Source organism: Durio zibethinus, unplaced genomic scaffold (genome assembly GCF_047325235.1).
Source record: "Durio zibethinus cultivar Kanyao isolate XHJ-2024 unplaced genomic scaffold, ASM4732523v1 HiC_scaffold_150, whole genome shotgun sequence".
In the NCBI taxonomy this organism is placed as follows: domain Eukaryota; kingdom Viridiplantae; phylum Streptophyta; class Magnoliopsida; order Malvales; family Malvaceae; genus Durio; species Durio zibethinus.
The window spans coordinates 5,001-15,000 of record NW_028322773.1 but is presented as its reverse complement, the minus strand read 5'-3'; the positions used below and the strand labels follow the sequence as shown (position 1 = coordinate 15,000).

General features: G+C 35.3%; 3 non-coding genes across 3 annotated transcripts; 2 read left to right on the top strand and 1 right to left on the bottom strand.

The window, feature by feature from the left end:
- Positions 1–358: 358 nt before the first annotated feature.
- TRNAY-GUA (transfer RNA tyrosine (anticodon GUA)) lies at positions 359–442 on the top strand. Its single transcript has one exon. It is a non-coding gene; the product is annotated as a tRNA-Tyr (tRNA).
- A 491-nt stretch (positions 443–933) lies between these two features.
- On the top strand, positions 934–1,007 carry TRNAD-GUC (transfer RNA aspartic acid (anticodon GUC)). Its single transcript has one exon. It is a non-coding gene; the product is annotated as a tRNA-Asp (tRNA).
- Positions 1,008–3,368: 2,361 nt separating this feature from the next.
- On the bottom strand, positions 3,369–3,440 carry TRNAC-GCA (transfer RNA cysteine (anticodon GCA)). The gene has a single exon. It is a non-coding gene; the product is annotated as a tRNA-Cys (tRNA).
- Between the last annotated feature and the right edge of the window lie 6,560 nt (positions 3,441–10,000).

Here is a 10,000-nt window from a genome sequence, read left to right as displayed (position 1 = left end):
ATAATAGATTGAATTTATCTAATTTATTTCTATATCTAATTTATTTCTATATAGAATAGAGTGGCGATTCAAATGAATGATTTATGAGTATAAATCATGAATCAAAAATGGAAAATCATAAAAGATGGAAAAAGCTTTCGGATCTAGTCATATCATTCCATTATATTGACAATTTCAAAAAACTGTTCATACTATGAGCATAGTATGATGTCGGTCAGGCAAATATGCCCCCATCGTCTAGCGGTTCAGGACATCTCTCTTTCAAGGAGGCAGCGGGGATTCGACTTCCCCTGGGGGTAGGGTACTACGAAAGGAAGTTGATCATGGATTATCAATAAACCTATAATTGATTCTTCCTGGGTCGATGCCCGAGCGGTTAATGGGGACGGACTGTAAATTCGTTGGCAATATGTCTACGCTGGTTCAAATCCAGCTCGGCCCAATAATTCGCTGATCCGCCATAACATAAAATGCCCATTTTTTTGTATTTTGTTTTCCAGAAAAGCCAAACAAAAAAATTAGGGAAGAATAAAAAAAGTCCAATTTTCTGATATATCCATCCCTACCGCTATTTGTTTTTTATTTGTTCTATTTATTTGTTCCCATAAATTCTGACCTTGATAATGATCTAGATTCATATCAGGATCATTAAGTATAAAGTTTAATGAAAAGAAAGAGTAAAGTAAAGAAAAAAGACTCTTTTTTTTTTTTCATTTTAAAATTGATTATCGATCGATTTGGCAATAACGAAAGGATTACTAGTAACTAGTAATCCGCGTTGCTCTCACTAAAGCGCATACCCGTATGGATATCAATATATCACTCGCGCCTTTGTTTGTTACAACACGGCGATTCGAATCTAAAATTTAAATAGAAAATGGCTTGAATGAAATCATAAGAATATCTATGCTGTACACTTTTCTTTATTGCCCTGGGATTGTAGTTCAATTGGTCAGAGCACCGCCCTGTCAAGGCGGAAGCTGCGGGTTCGAGCCCCGTCAGTCCCGACGGATACAATAAAAAAAAAATACATCAATTGATCCCTCCATTTTCTGTGAAAGGGAATACAAATGAAAGAATTTCATTCCCAAGGATAGCCTTTTTTATTTATTTTTTCCTTTCCATTTTTTGTTGGGGTTTATTTGTAAACTATTTGTAAACGGTGAAAGTGGAAAAGCAGTCAGATGATACATCATCAGATGATTGTACAAGGAAGGCGGTAGATTATCGAAAAGAAAGAGTGGAAAAGAATATATAGAAATAAAGGAAAGGAATTCTTTTGATTGGGCCAGGAATCCAATTTTGTATTCGGTGTGGATAAAAGAGCTTCCTATGTTATACTATTCAATTCTCGACGGTGAATCGATTTGATAGCTTAGATATTGTTATTCATGATATTGATCCGATTCGATGTCATTGAAATGTAAGTCATCGCATTGAATTTACAAGCGACAAATTATCATCTCTATGGGATTAAATCCCGAGTTATTGCGAAGTAAAAAAAACAATGAAATTATGGAAGTAAATATTCTCGCATTTATTGCTACAGCGCTGTTCATTCTAGTTCCTACCGCCTTTTTACTTATAATATACGTAAAAACTGTCAGTCAAAGTGATTAATTTGAATGAAACTTGACTTTTTATCAAGGATTTAAGAAAAAAAGGATTCCAATTTCACGTCTTAAATAAATTAAATAAAATGAATGGACTAGAATCAGCAGTATCCTATCAAACTCGATAGTATGGTAGAAAAAAAATATGAATCTTTCTACCATACTATCCATATCTATTATTGTAATGTATAAAGATACAAGCTTAATATAGATGAATCTACAATATGTATCTTCATACATGTCGATATCAATTAAATATATGTAATGAAATATATGTAATGTACATAGTATCTCAATTTTATTTCTTCGCTTGATCTATTTTATTTGTGTTGATTTCAATCAATCTGAAATAATTGAAAGGCAAGTCTTACGATTTTCTAATTCTTTCATTTCATGGAACCGATTTTTAATTTAACTTCTTTTCTTTGATCCATGATATGAAATGAGTCAATAAAGCATGGCATAAATAAAATTCCTAAAATAATAAATAAAACAGGGGGTAAGTGTGCAATATGTGACTACACTAAGGCAAGATCTTATTAAATAAAAGAACTACTTTTTTTCTCTTTGAACAGTAACAGTAAAGAGGGAAGGAATAAAAACAAACAAATACAGAAAAAAAAAAGGGGGGGGGGTTCCTTGTCCCTCATTGTCCATATATAACTCTGGTAAGAGCTGGTTCATCAAAATAGAAAATTTAGGAAGAATTCTTTTTTTTTTTTAATAAATTGCCTATCATCCGTATCCCTTTTACTTTCGAAATACGAACATGGGAATTATTGAAATGTTTGTTTGATTTTGATTGAAAGGGTATTATTCATAGAATACATTACTCCACTAGAATCCAAGAATTTCGAAATGAAGACTAATAAAATAGTTAAAAAGGCTTTGCAAAACGATCTAGAAAACAATTGATACGGTTTGATTCCTCAACCCAATTAGAAGTACCCCTAGAGTCCACTTCTTCCCCATACTACGAGTGAAAGGGAAAATGTAAAGACTACCATTAAAGCAGCCCAAGCAAGACTTACTATATCCATGTGTATTATGTCCCCTAATTTCTATGAATATGAAACAAATAGGAAGGAATTTTTCCATTATTGTTCACTAATAATAGTGGAATTACCGGTGCAGAGTCAAAAGGAAAAGGGAATTCTGACACACCACCGTTGATGAAACACTTCAATAAATCCGCTTATAACAAGTTCTTATATGATTTCTAGTAAAATCGAGAACCATTAAGCACAAGCAAAATACGCAGTAACACTTTTGGAAGTATCAAAAGAATGTTACTCACATGTAGCAATAATAAGACTTCTTCTTTCTTTTGGTGTCCCTTATTAAGTAAAAGCCAATTATCCATCCAATCTAATATTGATTGGATGCCTGAACACTCAGAGACTTTCATCAGTCTGTATACAAAGTATCTTCCAACCCTTCTACAACCATTCATTAGTTAATTAAACACTCCCGTTATCCAATCTAATTCAAGACTCCGATAGTAGCCCCTCTATTAGTAGGGGAGGGGCTACCATATCAAGATTTACTCATTCCCTTCCACTACTCTAGTTTTTCCTTGAATCCTAGACGTAAGGATTTACAACACTTTAGAAAACAAAACCTCCGGAAGTTTATAATCAAGTTTATAATCAAGAAAGTATCAAGAGTCCTTTTCTTACACTTGTTTTTGCCGGAGAAAATTGGTCGAGTTATATCAGCAAAACAGAATATAGGATTTCGCGTTTTTTGTTGATCAGGCGACACCCGGATTTGAACTGGGGAATAAGGGATTTGCAGTCCCCCGCCTTACCGCTCGGCCATGTCGCCAAAAGGCTACAAACAAAAAAATGAGAGTATCCCCTTTTTATTTTTAGATTGGATCCATACCTTCAATTGGTTATAGTATCTCAAGACACACAATATCTAAAAACAAAAACTTTCCCTTTCTTTTTTCTTTTCTATTGAAAAAGAAAATGTGGATTCTCAGTTACAAAAGTAAAAATGCAGGACAAAAAAAATTGGAACCATTAACTATTAACTATTGACGGCAAATTTATGGACGATTCTTCTTCACTTGTCTTTCTCTAATGGTATAAGAAAATAAAAATGGATACATAACTAATTAGTATTGATTTTTTTTTTCAATTTTTCAATTCAATAAAAAAACTTTCTTAATTTCAATTATAAATTATATAATTATAAATTATATTATAATAATATAACAGCAATTATGAGTCTATGTAAACCCCCGAACATAAGTTGTTACACAGCTCTAGTTATCTAATGAGGTATTTTATCTATCTAGATATGATGTCCATAGGAATCAGCAAGAAATTATCGTGTTTCAATTTTTCATTGAATAGATTAAAATTAAGAAAAAATAGAATTTTTGATAGAGCACGCCATGTGTTGTCTCCACTAGAGAGCTATAATGGAATAAAAAGAAAAGAGGAAAGACATATATAAATAGAAATGCTATATCTGCATATGTTTAATAAATACAAGCCCTCTTTTCGTACGCACTTCAATCATATTCTAAATATTCTACTAAAAAATAAAAAACTAAAAAATGGGTAAAAACATCTCTCTTCTCTGCGAATCATTTTTTGAACAGAACAATGGAATCTATGAAAAAATAAGTGCTAGAAAAATCAACTCTCTCCCGATATATATTTTATGATTATTTTGTCTTTATCTCAACGAACAGATCAAATCAGAATTCATTTCATTTTTCTGGTATTCAATCGGATTGGAATATGGAATATCATAATAATGGTAGAAATTGAATTATTATTTTTTTTTTTGATATTCTATACAAAACTCCATAAGGCTAAATGGCATTTATCAATTCTTTTATGTAGCTGTTTGTTATAAATATAAATTAAAATTTGAGTATAATTTTTCTTCTTCCGTTCATACGCATTTCATACATTCCATATATATTATATGGTATATGGAGTTAGATAAAATTTCATGTGATTCAGTAAACAGAATAGAAATTCAATTCCATCATTATTAGATCGATTCATATGATTCGATGAAGAATGAGAAAAGAATGGGATTTTTTGATAAATGGGAAATTCAAAATGCTCGGGAATGAAAATGGGGAAATGTATACAATACCTGGGTTGAATCAGATACAATTTGAAGGATTTTGTGGGTTCATGGATCGGGGCTTAACAGAAGAACTTGATAAGTTTCCAAAAATTGAAGATACAGATCAAGAAATTGAATTTCAATTATTTGTGGAAACATATCAATTGGTGGAACCGTTGATAAAAGAAAGGGATGCTGTATATGAATCACTCACATATTCTTCTAAATTATATGTATCCGCAGGATTAATTTTGAAAACCAGTAAGGATATGCAAGAACAAACAATTTTTATTGGAAACATTCCTTTAATGAACTCCCTCGGAACTTCTATAGTAAATGGAATATACAGAATTGTGATCAATCAAATATTGCAAAGCCCCGGTATCTATTATCGATCAGAATTGGATCCTAACGGAATTTCGGTCTATACTGGTACCATAATATCAGATTGGGGGGGGAGGTTCGAATTAGAGATTGATAGAAAAGCAAGGATATGGGCTCGTGTAAGTAGGAACAGAAAATATCTATTCTAGTTCTATCATCAGCTATGGGTTCGAATCTAAGAGAAATTCTAGAGAATGTTTGCTACCCTGAAATTTTCTTGTCTTTCCTGACCGATAAGGAAAAAAAAAAAATTGGGTCAAAAGAAAATGCCATTTTGGAGTTTTATCAACAATTTTCTTGTGTAGGCGGGGATCCGGTATTTTCTGAATCCTTGTGTAAGGAATTACAAAAGAAATTCTTTCAGCAAAGATGTGAATAGGAAGGATTGGTCGACGAAATATGAACCAGAGACTGAATCTTAATATACCTCAGAACAATACATTTTTGTTACCGCGAGATATATTGGCAGCTGCGGATCATTTGATTGGAATGAAATTTGGAATGGGTACACTTGACGATATGAATCATTTGAAAAATAAGCGTATTCGTTCTGTAGCGGATCTCTTACAAGATCAATTCGGATTGGCTCTGGTTCGTTTAGAAAATGTAGTTAGAGGAACTATATGCGGAGCAATTAGGCATAAATTGATACCGACTCCTCAGAATTTGGTAACTTCGACTCCATTAACAACCACTTATGAATCCTTTTTCGGATTACACCCATTGTCTCAAGTTTTGGATCGAACAAATCCATTGACACAAATAGTTCATGGGAGAAAATTGAGTTATTTGGGCCCCGGAGGATTGACCGGGCGAACTGCTAATTTTCGGATACGAGATATCCATCCTAGTTACTATGGACGCATTTGCCCAATTGACACGTCTGAAGGAATCAATGTTGGACTTATTGGATCCTTAGCAATTCATGCCAGGATTGGTCGTTGGGGGTCTCTAGAAAGTCCATTTTATAAAATATTTGAGAGATCAAAAAAAGCACAGATGCTTTATTTATCCCCAAGTCGAGATGAATATTATATGGTAGCGGCAGGAAATTCTTTGGCCTTGAATCAGGGTATTCAGGAAGAACAGGTTGTTCCGGCTCGATACCGCCAAGAATTCCTGACTATTGCATGGGAACAAGTTCATCTTCGAAGTATTTTTCCTTTTCAATATTTTTCTATGGGAGCTTCCCTCATTCCTTTTATCGAGCATAATGACGCGAATCGGGCTTTAATGAGTTCTAATATGCAACGCCAAGCAGTTCCGCTTTCGCGTTCCGAGAAGTGCATTGTTGGAACTGGGTTGGAACGCCAATTGGCTCTAGATTCAGGGGTTCCCGCTATAGCCGATCAAGAGGGAAAGATCATTTCTACCGATACTGACAAGATTATTTTATCGGGTAATGGGGATACTCTAAGCATTCCATTAGTTATGTATCAACGTTCCAACAAAAATACTTGTATGCATCAAACTCCCCGGGTTCAGCGGGGTAAATGCATTAAAAAGGGACAGATTTTAGCGGATGGTGCCGCTACGGTTGGTGGCGAACTCGCTTTGGGCAAAACGTATTAGTAGCTTATATGCCATGGAAGGTTACAATTTTGAGGATGCGGTACTCATTAGCGAGCGTCTAGTATATGAAGATATTTATACTTCTTTTCACATACGAAAATATGAAATTCAGACTCATGTGACAAGCCAAGGTCCTGAAAGAATCACTAACGAAATATCGCACCTAGAAGCCCATTTACTCCGCAATTTAGACAAAAATGGAATTGTGATGCTGGGATCTTGGGTGGAGACGGGCGATATTTTAGTAGGTAAATTAACGCCTCAGGTGCGAAAGAATCATCATATGCTCCAGAAGATAGATTATTACGGGCCATACTTGGGATTCAGGTATCCACTTCAAAGGAAACTTGTCTAAAATTACCTATAGGTGGGAGGGGTCGAGTCATCGATGTGAGATGGATCCAGAAAAAAGGGGGTTCTAGTTATAATCCGGAAACGATTCGTGTATATATTTCACAGAAACGCGAAATGAAAGTAGGCGATAAAGTAGCCGGAAGACATGGAAATAAGGGTATCATTTCCAAAATTTTACCTAGACAGGATATGCCTTATTTGCAAGACGGAAGACCTGTTGATATGGTCTTCAACCCATTAGGAGTCCCTTCACGAATGAATGTGGGACAGATATTTGAATGCTCGCTTGGGTTAGCAGGGAGTCTACTAGATAGACATTATCGAATAGCACCGTTTGATGAGAGATATGAACAAGAGGCTTCGAGAAAAACTAGTGTTTTTCCGAATTATATGAAGCCGGTAAGCAAACAGCGAATCCATGGGTATTTGAACCCGAGTATCCAGGAAAAAGCAGACTATTTGATGGAAGAACGGGGGACCCTTTTGAACAACCTGTTATAATAGGAAAACCTTATATCTTGAAATTAATTCATCAAGTTGATGATAAAATACATGGGCGTTCCAGTGGACATTATACACTTGTTACACAACAACCACTTAGAGGAAGGTCCAAGCAAGGAGGACAACGGGTAGGAGAAATGGAGGTTTGGGCTCTAGAGGGATTTGGTGTTGCTCATATTTTACAAGAAATGCTTACTTATAAATCTGATCATATTAGAGCTCGCCAAGAAGTACTTGGTACTATGATCATTGGAGGAACAATACCTAAACCTGAAAATGCTCCAGAATCTTTTCGATTGCTCGTCCGAGAATTACGATCTTTGGCTCTGGAACTGAATCATTTCCTTGTATCTGAGAAGAACTTCCAGATTAATAGGAAGGAAGCTTAATCGGAATGAATCAGAATTTGTCTTCTATGATCGACCGATATAAACATCAACAACTCCGAATTGGCTCAGTTTCTCCCCAACAAATAAGTGCTTGGGCCAATAAAATCCTACCTAATGGAGAAACCGTTGGAGAGGTGACAAAACCCTATACTTTTCATTACAAAACCAATAAACCGGAAAAGGATGGATTATTTTGTGAAAGAATTTTTGGACCTATAAAAAGTGGAATTTGCGCTTGTGGAAATTATCGAGTAATTGGAAATGAAAAGCAGGGCCCTAAATTTTGTGAACAATGCGGAGTTGAATTTGTTGATTATCGGATACGAAGATATCAAATGGGATACATAAAACTGGCATGTCCAGTAACTCATGTATGGTATTTGAAAACGTCGTCCTAGTTATATCGCCAATCTTTTAGATAAACCTCTTAAAGAATTAGAGGGTCTAGTATACTGCGATGTGTGATTTGATCGAAATTATGATTTTACCGATTAGCAATGAGAAACTGTCATCCCATTCAATCGAATTGGGATGCCCTGGATCTGACATGACATGTCTCTTGGGAGGAGTAACATGAAGCTCAGAATTATGGGTGTATTCAATACTCCCAAATAAAAAGGGAATTGGTCTATGGTCGAGTCAGTAAAAATAAATAAATAGGAATTTTGAGTTGTACCTCGTGAAAAAAAAAGACTTCTTTCTTTTGTGGAATTAACCATTCTCATTTCTTTTAGTTCTTTTAGAAAGAAATGAAATTATGTTCAAGTAAACAAATATGTCATGGTTGCAGGAGTCTATACATCGCATATAGGCTTAGGCTTTAAGTTAAGGGCATCGTGGTATAACCGTCGAGGTAAGGTAAGGCAGGACCTAAGAGATCGAATGGAAGGGTACATAGACAAGTAAATCCCTTATGACACTCCTTTAATTTAAGAGGATTCATCATTCGAGGGGAAGTAGACTACTCAAGAATTTCACATTCATTTATGTCCTAATTTCGAATTGAATAAAGAATTAAGAAAATATAAATCAATAAAAGAAGAATGAATCAATGAAATGTTTCTTTGGAACTTGAGTAAAGAGTAGACCTTTTTTTGGGGGGGGTTCTAGAATTTGAAAGCGAGAACTCCTTTCTTTATCTTTATTTGGTGTAACTACTTGAGCCGGATGAGAGGAAACTCTCATGTCCGATTTTGAGGGGGGGGGGGAGAGATCCTGTAGGGCCCTATCCTAATTTTGCTTTTGCTAGGCCCATCGCTAAAAAACCTACTTTCTTACGATTACGAGGTTCATTCGAATATGAAATTCAATCCTGGAAATACAGTATCCCACTTTTTTTTACTACCCAAGGTTTCGATACATTTCGAAATCGAGAAATTTCTACTGGAGCAGGTGCTATTCGAGAACAATTAACCGATCTAGATTTGCGAATTCTTATCGATTATTCGTTGGTCGAATGGAAAGAATTAGGAGAAGAAGGCCTCGCGGGTAATGAATGGGAAGATCGAAAAATTGGAAGAAGAAAGGATTTTTTGGTTAGACGCATGGAATTGGCTAAGCATTTTATTCGAACAAATATAGAACCAGAATGGATGGTTTTATGTCTATTACCGGTTCTTCCTCCCGAGTTGAGACCGATCATTCAGATAGATGGGGGTAAACTAATGAGTTCGGATATTAATGAACTCTATAGAAGAGTTATCTATCGAAATAATACTCTTACCGATTTATTAACAACAAGTAGATCTACGCCAGGGGAATTAGTAATGTGTCAGGAAAAATTGGTACAAGAAGCCGTGGATACACTTCTTGATAATGGAACCCGCGGACAACCAATGAGGGACGGTCATAATCATAATAAGGTTTACAAGTCGTTTTCAGATGTAATTGAAGGCAAAGAGGGAAGATTTCGTGAGACTTTGCTTGGCAAACGAGTCGATTATTCGGGACGTTCTGTCATTCTTGTTGGCCCCTCACTTTCATTACATCGCTGTGGATTGCCTCGCGAAATAGCAATAGAGCTTTTCCAGACATTTGTAATTCGCGGTCTAATTAGACAACATCTTGCGCCGAACATAGGAGTTGCTAAGA